The 17,814-nt window shown below is 45.2% G+C and overlaps 1 long non-coding RNA gene across 1 annotated transcript; it reads left to right on the plus strand.

Annotated features, from left to right (window-relative positions):
- The first annotated feature begins 11,666 nt into the window (after positions 1 to 11,666).
- LOC120991913 lies at positions 11,667 to 17,616 on the plus strand. Its single transcript, XR_005776857.1, has 3 exons — positions 11,667 to 11,786; positions 15,425 to 15,430; positions 17,604 to 17,616. It is a non-coding gene; the product is annotated as an uncharacterized LOC120991913 (long non-coding RNA).
- Positions 17,617 to 17,814: the final 198 nt, after the last annotated feature.

The raw sequence follows: 17,814 nt of genomic DNA on the forward strand, positions 1-17,814 counted from the left end.
GAATAAAGCAGAGATACAGGAGTATCTCAATAAATTTGAATATTATTAAATAGTCTATTTATTTTAGTAATTCAATAAAAAATGAGAAAATCATATATTCTATAGATTGATTACACACAGAGTGATCTATTTCAAGAATGTATTTATTGTAATGTTGATGATTATGGCTTATAGCTAATGAAAAAAGTCAGTAAGTCAGAAAATTAGAATATTGTGAAAAAGTTCAATATTGTGGACTCATGGTGTCACACTGTAATGAGCTAATCAACACAACAACCTGGTTCAGTAGACTACACAATTATGGAGAAGACTGCTGATTTGACAGTTGTCTAGAAGACAAGTCATTGAGTCCACGAGGAGGGTAAGCCACAAAAGGGTCACTGCTAAAGAAGCTGGCTGTTCACAGAGTGGTAATAAAAGGTGCACAAGCAACAGGGATAACCAGATCCTTGAAATTGTGGTCAAGAAAAGGCCATTCAAGAATTTGGGGGAGATTCACAATGAGTGGACTGTGGCTGAAGTCAGTGCTTCAAGAGCCACCACACGCAGACATATCTAGGACATGGGCTACAACTGTCCCATTCCTTGTGTAAAGCCATTCATGACCCAGAGACAACATCTTTCTTACCTGGCCAAAGGACTTGACTGTTGCTCAGTGGTCCAAAGTCACTTTTTCAGATGAAAGTAAAGGTTCCAGAGTCTGGAGAAAGGGGTGGAGAGGCATACAATACAAGTTGCTTGAGGTCCACTGTGAAGTTGGTTTTAGTCCACTGTGTTATATCAAGTCCAAAGTCAGAGCAGCCGTCTACCAGGAAATTCTAGAGCACTTAATGCTTCCCTCTGCTGACAAGCTTTATGGATATGCTGATTTTCTAGAAGGACTTTGTAGCAGTTCACACTGCCAAAAGTACCAATACCTGGTTTAATGACCACTGTATCACTGTGCTTGATGGGCCCGCTAACTAACCTGACCTAAACTCCATAGAGAATCTATGGGGTATTGTCAAGAGGAAGATGAGAGACACAAGACCCAACAAAGCAGATGAGCTGAAGGACGCTATCAAAGCAACCTGGGCTTCTATAACACCTCAGCAGTGCCACAAACTGATTATCTCCATGCCACGTCGCATTGATGCAGTAATTCATGCAGAAGCAAACCCGACCAAGTACTGAGTTTATATACTGTACATGCTTAAACTCCTTCACTGTATTTGCAGCTACCACTTCTGCAGGAAGGCTATTCCATGCATCCACTACTCTCTCAGTAAAGTAATACTTCCTGATATTACTTTTAAACATTTGCCCCTCTAATTTAAAACTACGTCCTCTTGTAGCAGTTTTTCTTCTTTTAAATATTCTCTCCTCTTTTACCTTGTTGATTCCCTTTATGTATTTAAAAGTTTCTATCATATCCCCTCTGTCTCGTCTTTCTTCCAAGCTATACATGTTAAGGTCCTTTAATCTTTCCTGGTAAGTTTTATCCTGCAATCCATGTACCAGTTTAGTAGCTCTTCTCTGAACTCTCTCCAAAGTATCAATATCCTTCTGGACATATGGTCTCCAGTACTGAGCACAATACTCCAAATGAGGTCTCACTAGTGCTCTGTAGAGCGGCATGAGCACCTCCCTCTTTCTACTGGTAATGCCTCTCCCTATACACCCAAGAATTCTGCTAGCATTTCCTGCTGCTCTATGACATTGTCTGCCTACCTTTACAGGGAGTGCAGAATTATTAGGCAAGTTGTATTTTTGAGGATTCATTTTATTATTGAACAACAACCATGTTCTCAATGAACCCAAAAAACTCATTAATATCAAAGCTGAATATTTTTGGAAGTAGTTTTTAGTTTGTTTTTAGTTTTAGCTATTTTAGGGGGATATCTGTGTGTGCAGGTGACTATTACTGTGCATAATTATTAGGCAACTTAACAAAAAACTAATATATACCCATTTCTATTATTTATTTTTACCAGTGAAACCAATATAACATCTCAACATTCACAAATATACATTTCTGACATTCAAAAACAAAACAAAAACAAATCAGTGACCAATATAGCCACCTTTCTTTGCAAGGACACTCAAAAGCCTGCCATCCATGGATTCTGTCAGTGTTTTGATCTGTTCACCATCAACATTGCGTGCAGCAGCAACCACAGCCTCCCAGACACTCTTCAGAGAGGTGTACTGTTTTCCCTCCTTGTAAATCTCACATTTGATGATGGACCACAGGTTCTCAATGGGGTTCAGATCAGGTGAACAAGGAGGCCATGTCATTAGATTTTCTTCTTTTATACCCTTTCTTGCCAGCCACGCTGTGGAGTACTTGGACGCGTGTGATGGAGCATTGTCCTGCATGAAAAACATGTTTTTCTTGAAGGATGCAGACTTCTTCCTGTACCACTGCTTGAAGAAGGTGTCTTCCAGAAACTGGCAGTAGGACTGGGAGTTGAGCTTGACTCCATCCTCAACCCGAAAAGGCCCCACAAGCTCATCTTTGATGATACCAGCCCAAACCAGTACTCCACCTCCACCTTGCTGGCGTCTGAGTCGGACTGGAGCTCTCTGCCCTTTACCAATCCAGCCATGGGCCCATCCATCTGGCCCATCAAGACTCACTCTCATTTCATCAGTCCATAAAACCTTAGAAAAATCAGTCTTGAGATATTTCTTGGCCCAGTCTTGACGTTTCAGCTTGTGTGTCTTGTTCAGTGGTGGTCGTCTTTCAGCCTTTCTTACCTTGGCCATGTCTCTGAGTATTGCACACCTTGTGCTTTTGGGCACTCCAGTCATGTTGCAGCTCTGAAATATGGCCAAACTGGTGGCAAGTGGCATCTTGGCAGCTGCACGCTTGACTTTTCTCAGTTCATGGGCAGTTATTTTGCGCCTTGGTTTTTCCACACGCTTCTTGCGACCCTGTTGACTATTTTGAATGAAACGCTTGATTGTTCGATGATCACGCTTCAGAAGCTTTGCAATTTTAAGAGTGCTGCATCCCTCTGCAAGATATCTCACTATTTTTGCTTTTTCTGAGCCTGTCAAGTCCTTCTTTTGACCCATTTTGCCAAAGGAAAGGAAGTTGCCTAATAATTATGCACACCTAATATAGGGTGTTGATGTCATTAGACCACACCCCTTCTCATTACAGAGATGCACATCACCTAATATGCTTAATTGGTAGTAGGCTTTCGAGCCTATACAGCTTGGAGTAAGACAACATGCATAAAGAGGATGATGTGGTCAAAATACTCATTTGCCTAATAATTCTGCACACAGTGTAAGTCTTCTGAAATAATGACCCCTAAATCCCTTTCCTCAGATACTGAGGTTAGGACTGTATCACTGATTTTATATTCTGCTCTTGGGTTTTTACGCCCCAGGTGCATTATCTTGCACTTATCAACATTAAATTTTAGTTACCAGATTTTTGACCATTCCTCTAGTTTTCCTAAATCCTTTTCCATTTGGTGTATCTCTCCAGGAACATCAACCCTGTTACAAATCTTTGTGTCATCAGCAAAAAGACACAACTTACCATCGAGGCCTTCTGCAATTTCGCTGATAAAGATATTAAACAATATGGGTCCCAGAACAGATCCCTGAGGTACCCCACTGGTAACAAGACCTTGGTCTGAATATACTCTAATGACTACAACCCTCTGTTGTCTGTCCCTCAGCCACTGCCTAATCCATTCAACAATATGGAAGTCCAAGCCCAAAGACTCTAATTTATTGATTAGCCTTCTATGTGGGACAGTATCAAAAGCCTTACTAAAGTCTAGATAAGCGATGTCTACTGCACCTCCGCCATCAATTTTTTTAGTCAGCCAATCAAAAAAATCAATAAGATTAATTTGACATGAAGTAAACCCATGCTGTTTTTCATCTTTAAATCCATGGGATTTTAGATGTTCCACAATCCTCTCCTTAAGTATGGTTTCCATTAATTTCCCCACTATTGATGTCAGGCTTACTAGCCTATAGTTGCCCGATTCCTCCCTACTACCTTTCTTGTGAATGGGCACAACATTTGCTAATTTCCAATCTTCTGGGACGACTCCTGTTACCAGTGATTGGTTAAATAAATCTGTTAATGGTTTTGCTAGTTCACCGCTGAGCTCTTTTAATAGCTTTGGGTGTATCCCATCAGGCCCCTGTGACTTATTTGTATTACTTTTAGACAGCTGACTTAGAACCTCTTCCTCTGTAAAGACACATGCATCAAAAGATTCATTAGTCTTTTTTCCTAACTGAGGTCCTTTTCCTTCATTTTCCTTTGTAAAAACTAAACAGAAGTATTCATTGAGGCAGTCAGCTAGTTCTTTATCTTCTTCCATATACCTTCCTTCTTTTGTTTTTAATTTGTTAATTCCTTGTTTTAGTTTCCTTTTTTCATTTATGTATCTGAAGAATGCCTTATCGCCTTTTTTCACTGACTGAGCTAATTTCTATTCTGCCTGTGCTTTAGAAGCTCTTATAACTTGTTTGGCCTCTCTCTGCCTTATCTTATAAATTTGCCTGTCATCCTCGCAGTGGGGGTGTGGCGGAACTGCTTGTGTAAGGAAAGCCTAAAGGGGGCCACCTTGGAAGGAGGATGTGTGAGTTGAGGGCTGTGGGTGGGAGGGTGAGCTGAAGCTGAGCTCGCTGCTCCCACCTTTTGTAGTGGTGCTGGCGCCTCCCCTCACACAAATGCGGCGTCTACCGCGCCTATACTTGTGATCGGATCGGCTAGCAGATGATGAGCCCTAACCTTAGCAGTGGGGGTGTGGCGGAACTGCTTGTGTAAGGAAAGCCTAAAGGGGCCAAAAATGACGCTTGAGACACAGATGGTACAAGGGACTCATGTTACGGACTTACAGTAATACCTTCTGAAAAGCACAAGACATTTCGGAGCGTGGATTGGGAATGTACCTGGTATAGCATGAAGACTGCCACCGACCTAGTTTCTTTATGATGTGCGCCGGGGTGCTATATTTTGAAGCTGCGGAAGCTGCGCCTATCCTAAAGGAATGCCCCGTGATTGATCGCGGGTTTACCTTTACCTTGGAGAGGAGGATCCGGACGTGCTTTGGGAAGACTTGAATGCTGAGGGGAACGGAGCCAAGAGCTAGTAGGGGAGATCGCTGAATCATCGTCAGCCTGGGCCCACAGGTACGTATAATCAGCCTAGCAATCAGCCAGCCTGGGCCCACAGGTGCGTGTAATTAGCCCTGTAATCAGCCTCCCCTCCCACAAATGCAGCAATATATTTGCTTAATACCTGTGGTCAGATAGGCTATCAGAAAGGTGAACCCAACCCATCTACCCCTATCCACAACAAGCAGTAGAATTATGCCATGACTGCCGTGGTAGGGCAGCCTAAAGGGGCCAAAAAGAGCAGACCTTGTTTAGAGTAAATATATACATACCGTTACGACACCCGATTTTGAACGGAAAAAGACCTTTCACGATGGAGGTGTGGAATATACCGTATATATCACAGTGACTACCATCTACCTTACCTCTTTGTCATGTGAACCGCCACATCGTTCTTGGAGATGGTTAATGCTGATGCAATTGAAAGAGTGGCCGGTAACCAGAAACGATTTACTCCTATGTTGACTAACGTATGACCATATTACGAGAAGGTCTGAATCCTGAGAGCTGCAGACTGAAACAAACAATGGTGAATCTGTTGGTAGGGCCTAGATGAATTCCAACCATCCGCCCAGGGCCCTGATCGGGCACCAACTGTTCCTGGTGGCAAAATACTTTACCTCTACTTATTCCCCAGGCCACACTTCCTATTACGGGCCCACAAGTCAGAACATGGTGTCTGCCGTCTTACTGTAGTAGTAAATTAAGTGAAATGTGTAAACCCACCAGGCCTGGGGAACCATCCACAGAAATACATGGCTATTTCGATTAACGAGCTAATGTTGCCTGTAATGAGGACAGAACGTACACGATACCTGCAGTTGTGACAGAAAATGCTTAAGGTCGTGATGAACTATGTATGCTGCGCCTGTAGTCGTGATAGGACTAGTCGTGTCCGAAGACATGACAGACTTCGTAAGCTGCGCCTTATTACTGTACCTCCTACTGGAAGATGGACCGATACCCAGGACTTAGGCCGGACACCAACACCCTCAGCCCGAGTTTGTAGATGAAGTAAGCATGCCTGGGAGAAGATGATGTCCGCAAAGGCAGGCTTGGGATGACTGCTAATAAAGAAAACAATGAAACCCAACAACTAGAAAATAACAGTCAGGGAAAACAATAACGTGCGTGAGACTCTAATGGCACGAGTCCCACGTGCGAGCCACCACGAGAAAATTGTATTGCGAGCCACAGATTGCCGAGCCATGCGAGCGGGTCTGAAGGCAGAAAAAGACATGGAACTTACTTGTTGTGGGACTATGCAGCCGGCCTCGAATGGCGTTGTTGTGTGTAAAATTTAAACGGAGAAGCCATACGTGAGAGACTCTAATGGCGGAGCCATGCGTGAGAGACTCTAATGGCGGAGTCATATGTAACACTGAAAGGGAGAAGCCATGCGTGAGAGACTAACCATGCTTGAGAGCCTAATGGCGGAGTCATACGTGTAACACTAAGATGGAGAAGCCATGCGTGAGAGACTCTAATGGCTAAGCCATGCGTGAGAGACTCTAATGGCTAAGCCATATGTAACACTAAAAGGGGGAAGCTATGCATGAGAGACTCTGATGGCTAAGCCATGCGTGAGAGACTCTAATGGCGGAGTCATATGTAACACTAAAAGGGGGGAAGCCATGCGTGAGAGACTCTAATGGCTAAGCCATGCGTGAGAGACTCTAATGGCTAAGCCATGAGTGAGAGACTCTAATGGCGGAGTCATATGTAACACTAAAAGGGGAGAAGCCATGTGTGAGAGACTCTAATGGCTAAGCCACGCGTGAGAGACTCTAATGGCGGAGTCATATGTACCACTAAAAGGGGGAAGCCATACGTGAGAGACTCTAATGGCGGAGCCATGCGTGAGAGACTCTAATGGCGGAGTCATATGTGTAACATTAAAACGGAGAAGCCGTTCGTGAGAGACTAATAGCGGAGTCATATGTGTAAACCTAAAACGGAGAAGCCATGCATGAGAGGCTCTGATGGCGGAGTCATGTGTGTAAAACTAAAACGGAGAAGCCATACGTGAGAGACTAATGGCTAAGCCATGTGTGAGAGACTAATGCCGGAGTCATATGTGTAAACCTAAAACGGAGAAGCCGTGCGAGAGAGACTAATGGCGGAGTCATATGTGTAACCTAAAAACCGAAGAAGCCATGCTTGAGAGACTAATGGCGAAGCCATGCATGGGAGGCTCTAATGGCGGAGTCATGTGTGTGAAACTAAACAGAGCCATGCGTGAGAGACTCATGGCGGAGTCATATGTGTAACCCTGACAACGGAGAAGCCATGCGTGGGAGACTCTAATGGTGGAGCCATATGTGTAACACTAAAACGGAGAAGTCATGCGTGAGAGACTAATGGCGGAGCCATGCGAGAGAGATTCTAATGGCGGATTTTTTATTATATATATATTTTTTTTTTATGACCACTTATGCAGCTCCAGTATGACTTGGGGACTCGCATAACCATGACCCTCTCCGACAACCTAGGACTCTAACCAGCCTACACCATATTGTACCCCTAACGAACAGCATGACGAACGGTCATCGGGCCCCCTAAGCCATGAGGCCCCCTGAAGGCAAGAGACTGACCTGGATGACCTTACAGTGACGATAAGTAATTTAAAACGTGAGCCAGACCTAATGGAAAATGCATAGACATTAGTGATCCGAACCACTTGCATGAACGAAACATTAACCAACCGCGAAATTGAAACAGATGGGAGAAAACCAAGAGCCAGAGGCATTGCATTTCGCTAAGAAAAGACCCTTGTCATGACAAACAAATGAACAGCTGTGAAAACATTGTAGGAACTTACTTCTATTGGCCCACTGTCCACTAGGGAGCTATTTGGTTAACTGGGGCGGGGGATCAATCTGAGTGAATACGAACCAGAAGTAAAGGAGACCAGTCTGAGTGAATGCCAACCAGGATTTAAAGAACACACAGAAAAAGGTAGGCCTAAGGCTACTTTCACACTAGCGTTCGGAGCGGATCCGTCTGATGTTTCATCAGACGGATCCGCTCCTATAATGCAGACGTTTGCATCCGTTCAGAACGGATCCGTCTGCATTATAACTTAGAAAATTTTCTAAGTCTGAAAGTAGCCTGAGCGGATCCGTTCAGACTTTACATTGAAAGTCAATAGGGGACGGATCCGCTTGAAGATTGAGCCATATTGTGTCATCTTCAAACGGATCCGTCCCCATTGACTTCCATTATAAGTCTGGACGGATCCGCTCGCCTCCGCACGGCCAGGCGGACACCCGAACGCTGCAAGCAGCGTTCAGGTGTCCGCTCTCTGAGCGGAGCGGAGGCTGAGCGCTGGCAGGCGGATGCATTCTCAGTGGATCCGCCTCCACTGAGAATGCATTAGGGCCAGACGGATGGGTTCGGGGCCGCTCGTGAGCCCCTTCAAACGGAGCGCACGAGCGGACACCCGAACGCAGGTGTGAAAGTATCCTTAAGTGGAAGCGGAGTATAACACATGATGTAAGAACAAGTGGGTAAATGCAGCTCTGGATGTGAGTGGAGCCTAAAACATAGTATGGGCACAGCTCTGAGTATGAATATGAGGAGCATGGTATGAAGCAGCCGTATGAATGCAATCTGAAGTGAGCAGAGTATTAATGTAATGCAACAGCGAACGCTGCTCTAGTAGTGAATGGCGTATAGGACAAAATGTAAATGCAGACACACGGATGTAGCTTTGAAGGTAACAATCCTAACCACGATCATTTGACCATTGGAGCCCAACCCCCTTCGCCCCGGAGCGCTACACGTCACGGACCGCTTTTAAATCATTGACCGTTGATCCACATTTACCATCACTTAAACCCAGCACGCGTAGCTTGAGCCAACTGCAAACACGCGCCCCGCGTGCGCTAAGCGTATTTGGGTACTCAGAGGGGACAGACAGACACGTGAGCCTGACAATACCTGGTGATGCGCGACTAGCGCCCCAGCGATGAGGGGGCGCGGCTGATTGTTGCAGAATACCCAGGCCGTACTGCCCCTAATGAATATTTCCCCTACATGACCTATCATGCAGCAGGATAATGTCACCATCGCCAACATTTCCTCTCCCCCCCCCCCCTCCTCTCGCACAGGCAGATACTCCCCCTTTTTTTTTTTTTCCTTCTCCCATTACCTTCAATTATTTACTGCGACTGCCGCCCTGTAAAGGAAGATGTACTTGATGATCAAATCCCAGAATTGCAGTGTCACAGCCCTATCTTCCCCAGACAACACCTTCAACACCCCCACAGTGAGCGCTGCTTTAGTACGAGATACCGAACTGCCACTAGTGACAACCTGTGGAAGAAAACATGTGAGAAGGCGGGTAGATGCGCCGTAAGGACCGGGCGTGTGTGCCAGTGATCCGGCTGCCGCTGGTAAGTGTGAACGTGTCTGGCTGGTGTCTGCGCCGTGCCGCCCCCCCCCCCCCCCCCACTTACCCTCCGTGTGTACCGATGTACGGCCCCTCGCTTCGGCTGCACGCCCTATACTTACCCACCGGAGGAAGTATCGGGGGATCGCGTTCCACGCCGACGCCGGAGCAAGAGTAGGAGCAGGAGAATCCCGGAAGTGACGTCAGCTGAAGCTGAAGACCGCGTCACCCGGGAGCTCGCTGCTCCCACCTTTTGTAGTGGTGCTGGCGCCTCCCCTCACACAAATGCGGCGTCTACCGCGCCTATACTTACTAAATGCTATTTTTTAGGTTTTTAATGATTTTGGCCACTTCTGCTGAGTACCACAGTGGTCTCTTCCTTTTTTTTGCTTTTACTGACAAGCCTAATGCAATTTTCTGTTGCCTTCAATAGTGCCACTTTTAAGTAGTCCCATTTCTCCTGGACTCCATCGAAAATGTTCCAATCTGATAGGGACTTGTATACCACTAATCTAATTTTAGAAAAGTCACCAACCATAGGGACAGCTAGCTCAGGCATTTCCTCAGCATCAGACCCTTCTTCTGCCAGGGAGGAGACTGGAGAAGCCAGCCCTCCCTCGCCAGTATTGTTTTGCACCTGAATTCCTCCAGTAAAGAAGCACACTGGTTTAGTGCAGACCCTGACTCTCTGGACTTATTTCCCATTGGGGTTCCCCACGCCTTACCTTCCGGAGAGCAGCAACATGTGGTGACACCTCGACGGTGTCCAGGGGACCCAGCGTAGCGTAGGGGCAACCCCAAACCTGGCCACTGCAGTTTCTGTGATGTGATATATTCCCAATGTTTTTGCACTGTTTTACTATGCTTTGCACTGCTTTACCCGGTTTGCATAGGAGATACTGTGTTGTAGCTTGAAATATATGCTATTGGCTAAGGGTAATTTCACACTAGCGTTGTTAGAATCCGTCAGGCAGTTCCGGCAACGGCAAACGGAAAGCTCTTTTTTCCGTATCCGTTAGACGAAACCTGCTCCTCCTATATCCCGGCGCATGAGCAGATCTGGCGATGCAGCAATTTTCGGAACACTTGGTACTGGATCTGACATGAATACATCTTTATGGAAATTAATGCCGGTTCCGGCAAGTGCAGTATTGCTCCTGGATTTTGTCTGGAAAAAAGGGACGGAACTGAAGACATCCTGATGCATGCTGAATGGATTGCTTTCCATTCAGAATACATTAGGACAAAACTGATGCATTTTTTCCCGGTTTTGAGACCCTTTACAATACCGGAAAAGAATAACGCTTGTGTGAAAGTACCCTAAACCATGAGATAATCCACCCTCAGAGATGCTTTGTACAAGGAGGATGGAGTTTGAGCTCTTGGGCTTGTCTTTCTTTTGTTCACTATGGCAGTGTGTGTTGAACCAAGACTATCGAAGGTGCAACTTCCAGTCCTGTCAGTAAGTACCAGCCAGTTTGACACAGAGGGACTCTACTGAACCAGAGTCTGTGAGCAGCTGAAGATCTCCTGATATTTTGTGCAACTGACAAGGGAGTGCAGTGCTTTTGTCTGTGAGGGCAATGCATGTTTTTGGCTACCACATAGCCCTTTTTGGGCTTCTAGATGCCCTTTCCTACTCCTACATGTTTTTAGCCTTCATTGCTGCTTTTAGAGTTTGTACCCCACTGTCAAGAATTGCAGAGAAATGAGTATTAATGTTCACCCCTCAGGCTGTACTGTATGTAATACATTTCTATTTAAGGAATGGCATCTCTAAGGAGTGCCCCCTCTTTATTGTGCAAGCCCTGGGAGTGAAGGAGAGGACCCCACCACCATGAGTACCGTGACTACTACCACCACTTCTGTCTTCTCCACTGCTCCCGCTGGGTTTCTGCAAGAGCAACACCTGACATGAAAAGATGTTGCAGAATGGGATTTGTCATTTAACTATCTGGGGTTGGAATATTTGTAAGTCATAAAAACTTGATAACCAACATGTAGACAGGACAGTTGGTTTTTCTAAAACACAGATAACAGGAGCATCATGGTACAGTACCTTGGTATCTTAAAAGAAAAAAAGATTTAGGTGTCCATACCCAAACCTCAGTTATGGGTTGTGCAGTGCAAAGACATTGATGACCTGTCCTCAGGATAGCGACAAAAAAATATAATTGTGGAATCGCACTCACCAGATCTTGAGGTCATCCGGAATGCAACAGCCTACCTGGAGTCCAAGATTCATCAGGGCTCCTGCGTAACAAGTCCCAGAAAAGAAGATAGGGGCAGCATGTCCGGTAAAAAACCCTTTAATGGGGCTCGCCGAAAGGGCTACCTATGGTAGACGAATTTGTGGGCTTCCCTATGATGGCATACAAGAGAGGGGCCAACCTACGCGATAAACTGGTGAGAACTGAGGTTGGTGAGCCACATGGGGATGGGCAGAGGTATCTGGCACCGAGGAAGTTGGGATGTTTTCCCTGCCTCGGTTGTTGCAACTGTGGCAACATGTTAAAGGGGGATACTTTTGCCCATCCTTATAGTGGTAAGCCCTATAAGATTAAAAATTTCTTTACATGTCGATCACGGGACGTGATATATATGATCACGTGCCCGTGTGGGTTGATCTACATAGGGGAGACCACAATGGAAGCCAGGGAGCGTATTAACTCCCATAAGAGCAATATTCGTAGGGCCCAGATTGATAAGCCGGTGGCAAAGCATTTCCTGGAACGTGGACACTCGGTCAACCAACTCAGGTTTAGAATCATTGACTCTGTCGGCCCGCTGAGACGTGGGGGGGACAAGGATCGGATTCTACGTAAAAAAGAGCTCAAATGGATCTTTGAGATGAGAGCACTCCAACCATTCGGAATGAATATAGAATTCTCTGTATCAAATGTGTAATGGTTCAGAGTGACCTTTGAACTGGTTCACTGTATAGTGTTTTTTAATTGTATTTTGTTTTTCATTGATTCACTATCACACTTGTTTCCAACCCACACTGGATCATGGCACACTGAGTTATTAGGGGGCTTGTTCCTGCCTGCACCCCCGCTGTGGGTGTGGTTATCTCCTTCCACACGTCACCGCGGTGGGCGGTGTTGGATCCTGGATGCGTCTCTGGCAACATGGAGCTGGTTGGATAATAGAGAGGCGGGGCCATTATGTCACCTAGGCCGGGTTTCGGCCGGAGACATAAAGACTGAGGGCCCCTGCCTATATCTCTTCTGACGGTCCCCGGTTGCGCCAGAGGATATTATGCGGTTGGCGATGAGCTCTGATCACCGCATCGCTTGGCCCGGGACCCGGCCGCCGGCACTGGTGACGTGGGGCTATGGGGTGACCGCTCTCATTGCGTGGAGGTGGGCGGATCGGCTCATTGGCGTCCCTAGCAACGGTGCGCATAGCGGAGGATGTGTGGAATGACGCGACGATCACCAGGGCGGAGTTACTCGCGGTCAGGTGATCTCGGGTCAGCTGGGTAGTGACGCAGTTCCGCCTTCCCTGACATGCGCACTGGTGGCCTAGGAACGCCAAGGAACATGTGTGCCCTGAAGGTATGTGGAGGTATTGGATCTTATATATATATGATTGGTGTACATTGACACACTGAGTGGGAGCACTGCAGTATACATTTTTAATGACATTAGCACCTCACTCATTGTGTTATTGGCCACTCCTGTGTGAGTGGGTGTGTCTTAATATATTTAAACGGATACTTTTAGATTTCACATTGTGTTTGATAAAGGCTGCGGATCAGCCGAAACGTCACAACCTGCTGCACGTTAGTTCACTTGGCGATCCCCATTAAAGGGTTTTTTACCGGACATGCTGCCTCCATCTTCTTTTCTGGGACCTGTCCTCAGGATAGGTCATCAATATCAGATTGGCAGGGGTCCCATTCCTAACACCCCCAACAATCAGCTGTTTGAAGGTGTAGCCAGTGCTCATGCAAGCGCCGCTTCTGCTTCAAAATGACCTGCTCGTCATTTTGCTTGTAGAAACGGCGCAATGTAATTACAACTGCTCGTCCCATTCACTGATTGAATGGTTTCTACCTTCCCTAACCATCACCAACACTGATTGATCAGGACTGACCAGATAGAGGACCAGAGATTTTAATCTAAAGGCTAAAAGCTTTGCCCCAAATCTTTGTCTAAGCTGAAGTAAGAAATTGTCCTATACCTACTGTGGGTCTTTACCATCTTTTGGGATAAAAGCCATGTGGGCCTCCTGTGCCTGTATGGGAAGCAAACCCCCAGTCAAGAGGGAATTGCATAAAGCTGTGAAATGGGTAGTTAAAATGTCTTGAAACATCTTACAGTAGGCTAAGGAGAGACCGTTGGGTCCTGGGCTTTTTGCCTGGAGGGAAGCTATAAATGATCTTTTTAATCTCAGCAGGTATGATTGGTGAGAGAAGTTGCTGTGCATCGTCAACATATAGAAAAGAAAGCTTCAAAGAGGCAAGAAAGACCTAACAGCAGTCTCTCTATCCACTTCAGGGTCGCACAAATGATATAGTTTGGCATGAGTGGAAGGCCTGAGCTATATTGGGCGTGTCTCTGACTAGTACATCTTGTTTGTTTTGATGGACTCAGTATGAGATTGTTTTCTCTGGCCTTTTTGGTCAGTGTTGACATGAACTTCCCACCTATATTACCATGGGAGTATACGCTTTGTTGGAAATAAATGTGGTGCTTGGCAGGGAGTGCATTTAAAGTCAATTTGAGCCTATCTTTCAGTGCAATTAGGTCATCTTGACACATTTGTGCTTTAGAATATTTATGGATACACTCAACTATAGCAAATGTCAAAGCCATTCATTAAGGGGCAGTTGTGCTATGTGCAGGTTAGTGTACACAGGAGCATGATCAATATGGTTATGTTGTCAATCTTCGCAGACCTAGAATTGGGCAGGAGGAAAGAAATATACAGTTGAATCTTTGACAAGAGCATTGGAAAGAGGAGTAGAAAAGTCCTTAGAGGATAGACTATCAAATCTACAGATATAAGCTAATGCCCCATTGAGTCTTCTCAAAGCAGATGTGCAACACACTGCATTCCGTAGAAGAAGTATCCAAAAATGTTCATGGAAACATTCAAATCCCCCTACCCCCCTAAAAACAACAGTTCCTTCAGCAAAAAGCATGAGTGCTTCCACCGCCTTCAGAAGCCAAGTGGTCTGGTGCAGGTTGGGAAACGTGAAGACGCCAGAGGCAGTAGTTCCTTCAAAAATAAGAACCTACCTACCATATTGGATAAGCGGCTGAGCGATTTGAAAGAACCAGATTTATGAAGGGTGATGGTTATGCCTTTTGATACAGAGCTAGGGTGACAACAATAAAACCATTGCACAAAATAATCTAGAAATTCCGGAGTCCTTCAGATGGGTTTCTGTTTTGATTTTCTGCAGCAAGGATGTGGGGACAGACGAGAGGTGAGGTGGGGGAGAGAAGTGAGACTCCTGAATGAGAAGTGGCACAGAGGAGTCCATCTATGAAAAGGATAGCAGGCCCAGCAATGGCCATTGTCACCAATGAAAGACAGCATGATCCTGAGCATAACAAACAACAAAGGGGACCAGCAAGAACATAACATTTCAAAATATTACTACATTAGGCAGCATGTCAGGAGACCAGGACTCAGTTAAATCTGGACATTTCTTCTTCGGCTCCTGTTCTCATGGTCTTTGAGTAAGGTAAGTGCTTTGTTGATGTAATCCTCATAATGTGAGACTTGGGTAGCCGCAGCTCCAGAGAAGGTGATAGTTTTGGCACACATGGACTCTAGACTGTCTACCCTCTGCCCAATATCCCGAACTTCAGATTTAATTAAGTTCCCATATAACAGGTTTCAGAGCTTGCATCAGGATTTTCTTGAGGGAGAATGTAGATATAGGTGCGGAGGTGGCGTCACCGCGATCCTCAGCTAGACTGTCAATATCAGATTCCTCTGCTGTTTCTACCTCTGCTTCTGTCGCCATCTTGGAAGAACTTGTGGGAGAATATAGTGCTTTTCTGAGGATCAACCTAACCTAATTGGACCCATTGGATCAGTCTGCCTCTCTCTGCCGACCTTAAAGGGGTTTTCCAATATTTTAATATTGATGACCTATCCTCAGGATAGGTCATGAACATCAGATCGGCGATGATCTGACACCTGGGACCCCCGCCGATCAGCTGGTTGAAGAGAAGGCCGCACTCCATGTGAGCGCAGCCTCGCTTCATTGTTTACCTGGTCGCCATCGACATCGCAGCAGTGAGCGCAGCTTTCACTTCAATGGGACAGATTTGTAGTATTCAAGTGTGTTGGACCCCCGCCGATCTGATATTGATGACCTACCCTGAGGATAGGTCATCAATATTAAAATCCTGGAAAACCCCTTTAACCATCACAAGGGCCAGGTGACTGTTAATAGGTGGAATCTGTGCACAAGGCTAAGGGAGCTATAGGTTTAAGCAGCCATCACCAGCATTGGCCACAAAAATGATCTCTGTCCAGATTAACCAATGCTCTTAAAAAATGAATACTGTGCTTTGATTGGTTTCTATGGCAACACAGTTTGTTATAACTTCATTTTTTAATTCAATTTGTACATATTCCTTAAATACGGTAATATAAATGAACCTTCACAAATGAATAAACAATGACTTTACCCGACCATCTCTCATCGGGAAATGATGTCTCACCATCATAAGTGACTGAATGAGGCGTCACAAGGCAGGAATTATTTTGGGAGGGACAATATGAAGAAAAAAAAAAAAAAGTCCTCCACCCTCTCTGCTGTACTTTATTATTGTCATCGGTGGAGGTTATGTCATGGTGGAGATCTTCCAACAAAATGTTCTTTCAGTCAACCGTGGATGACAATATTTGATAAATGCAATGCTGCAATGACTAAGGCCTGAAGGGAATGCAGTTTAGGGTGTTCCACAAATTCCAAATGAAATCATGTCATTTATAAAATATGCAAAAAAGTTGTGACTGGGAAGTGTGGACAGAGATATATGATGAATAAGCAGAAAACAACGGGATCAAGCGGGATGGATCGTACTACGTGGACATCTTTGCCTGTGCTATCGTTAAATTATAAAATTCCGTTATGCATTCCATCATAGAATTACGTTATGGTCTGTAGTAACGGAATCCATAACGCAATTCACCTTTTACCAACAAACGAAGTGTGAACAAATTTCAAAATATGAAATTCGCTCATCTCTAGATGTTATACTGAGTTCAATAGGAGCTGTGCAAATTTCTATGCAGTGTGCTCCCCCTAGTGGCAGCTGCAGGCATAAATCAAACAGGGCAACAGCACTCTGCATGAGCAAAATACATGGTCACAAAATATGTAAACTAATGCTATACTCACTATATAAATGAATGGCAGGTACTTGGCAAATACATCCACCCATCTACCACGACAAGGTAACCTCCTTTGGATGGGAACCTACACTAAATGCCAACTGGCATCCAATGAATTTAGGGAAGAAAGGTTCCACATATACACTCAACCTACTCTGTATTTTACCTTTCCTGGTGCCAGAACCCAAAATTAATTGGAGGCCGGATGGTACCACAAGAGACAACATTTAGTGTAGGTTCCCGTCCAAAAAAGTTCACCTTGCCGTGGTGGATGGGTATACATGATTTTGCTAAGAACCCCCTATTAATTTTTTATAGTGAGGGTAGTGTTAGTTTCCATATTTTGTGACCATGCATTTTGCCTTTTCAGAGTGCTGTTGTGTTGTATATAATTTTGTATTGTCAGCCATGACGGTGTGCGCATTAGCATGTCCTGATTAGCTGCAGAGAAAAAAACTTTTGGAGATATCTTGGGATTCAATGAATTGCCACTGGGGTCTATTTCTTTGAATCAGACCCTATTAAACTTTATTGATGATATGCGGGTTTCCTCTGGAGGGCCCAAGGAGCCCCAGTCCGACCCTGTACATGGCACTGACTTTACAAGAGGCATTTTTTAGCATCTCTATGCTGCTGATCCAGGACACCAAGACATTCTAAGGGTGCATTCACACGACCATATGTATTTTGAGGTCTGCAAAACAAGAATCCAAAAAAAAAATAATAATTATGTCATCCTTGTGACATCCGTTTTTTGTTTTTTTTGGCTGACCCACTGTCATGCTCTATTAACATAGCAGCTGAGTATGGTGTATGGACGCACAGTGATCATGGTGCCAGGACTTTGCCGGGAACTAACCCTTAATGCCCTTTAACACGAGGATCAGGATTGAACATTCCTACGGACGCTGATATCG

The sequence above is a fragment of the Bufo bufo genome, chromosome 2 (assembly GCF_905171765.1).
Source record: "Bufo bufo chromosome 2, aBufBuf1.1, whole genome shotgun sequence".
Classification (NCBI taxonomy): domain Eukaryota; kingdom Metazoa; phylum Chordata; class Amphibia; order Anura; family Bufonidae; genus Bufo; species Bufo bufo.